This window comes from Austrofundulus limnaeus, unplaced genomic scaffold, assembly GCF_001266775.1.
Source record: "Austrofundulus limnaeus strain Quisiro unplaced genomic scaffold, Austrofundulus_limnaeus-1.0 Scaffold73, whole genome shotgun sequence".
NCBI lineage: Eukaryota > Metazoa > Chordata > Actinopteri > Cyprinodontiformes > Rivulidae > Austrofundulus > Austrofundulus limnaeus.
This window is the reverse complement of record NW_013952475.1, coordinates 466199-468083: the sequence shown is the minus strand read 5'-3', so window position 1 is coordinate 468083 and position 1885 is coordinate 466199. Positions and strand designations below refer to the sequence as shown.

The 1885-nt window shown below is 36.3% G+C and overlaps 1 protein-coding gene across 3 annotated transcripts in view; it reads right to left on the bottom strand.

Annotated features, from left to right (window-relative positions):
- camsap2a (calmodulin regulated spectrin-associated protein family, member 2a) overlaps positions 1–1885 on the bottom strand; it is a 45249-nt gene that overhangs the window by 39805 nt on the left and 3559 nt on the right. The window lies entirely within an intron of this gene.

Here is a 1885-nt window from a genome sequence, read left to right as displayed (position 1 = left end):
TAGTATTCAAAAAAATTCATATCATAACAAAAATAAAAACCAGTATTCGGTACAAAACAGTATACCGCCCAGCACTAATTTATACTTCACTTACTAAACCTGTTACAACTACAGGGCATCATGTCTATGTTTTCAAGGGACTCGTTTTATTTATTGTATGAATGTTATAAACTTAAATTTATTCGTGCTGTTTTAAAATTACATGAGATGATATTAGTTGTAGGAGTAAGTACGACAAAATATTTCTTCTTCCCAATATAGGCCTCTGGACTGTAAATTCCTGCAAAACTTAAGTAACCTCTAAATTAGCATAGAAAGGAAATTAAAACCAGCAAGAATCCACAAACAGACTGCAGGCACACTGTGAGTTAATTGTCTCTCAGTTGCTATGCACTGAACCAGTAAAGCATGCTATGGAGTATTTGCCCTAAAATAATGAGGCTTCCTTCATTCTGACACACCAGGCTGTCTGCACAGTCTCTCATCTCCAACGCTGACGAATAGAAGGAGCTGCAGAAGTTATGGAAATATGGATTACGTGCTCTAATATAGACAATATTAGAGGCTGGAGGTGAGGTTATAGTGAGCGACCAAAACTGGTATTACATTAGCACCGGGGTTTTGGCTCAGCAAAATGCTGCTCCTAATGTAGCAGTGATTGTTTTATGCTCAAGTCTGCACTTTGGTGGTGTAAACAGAAACAACTGTTCCTGCACCTGGAGTCAGTTTGGTGGAAATTCACCCATCAGTGTTCATCAGTGGCTGTGTCACAAATCAGGTATAAATAATTGTGAAGTTATTCCTCTAATGCAGGGCTATTCAACTTCATCTCATAAGTCCAAAGCCCCGGTTTTCTACTTTAGGAGTTCTCTTAGTTAAACATAGACAGGTTTCTACAGAAATGTCAGAATCTTGGCTAGCAGCTGGTAAACAAGTCAGAGATGTCAAAATATTATTTGTGTTAAATAGGAGGCAGAACGTGTTCTTTTTGTTTTTGATATTGTTTAACTATCAATACATTTATTACTTAGGGTTCTGTATGTTGTATTAACAATTAAATGCAGCAAACTAAACCATTTCAAAGGTAACAGATCTTTGTAATACTTGGTTTGTTTACATAATGACTTTAACTGYTGGATGTTYGGCCCTGAGCTGTTGACCTGCAGTAACTGTGACCCCCGGAGCAGTTTAGTTGAATAGCCCTGCTCTAATGAAAAGATGTGTGAATACATGTCCCAATGCATTTTAAGTCTGAATGCACTTGATATAAAATATATCACTATGGTAGTGAGAGGTCATGCAAATGTGTTATCCTAACACTAGACCGTCTCATTTCATAGTCATTTTGCAGCGTAAAAGGGCAGCAAAGGTTTCAGACTCCATGGGCCGCAGTCTAGGTAGGCCGCAGCCCCTGAAGTTCACATAAAAATAAACATATGTGAATACCAGTGCAACTTCCTGCTTTTAAATCTAATAGTTTTACTGGGTAACGTCACTGGAAACAACCAAACAAACAAAAGACATGCCTGGATGGCATCCTGAAATGAGGAAAGACATTCTGCGCTTTTCATATTGAAGACAAACAATAACAGTAACAGCTTTTTGACAAAATGCTTAAAAATAAATTACAAAAAATAATTTGATAAAGTGCAAATTAAAATACAGCTGTATCTGCAACTGTTTTTGATAATGTTTTGAACTTTTAAAATATTGCATGGTAGAACCAGAGGCTGCACTTCATATTAGTTACAAATTTTGTCATTTTTTGATGGGTTACCTTCATTTTTGCCTTCTACTTTTAAATTAAAATAGGTTTCCATTCTTGGCAGGTTTCTATGGTTCTTCTTCTACAAATTAAAAAAAAGTTGTTAAACATCTGAGTGGT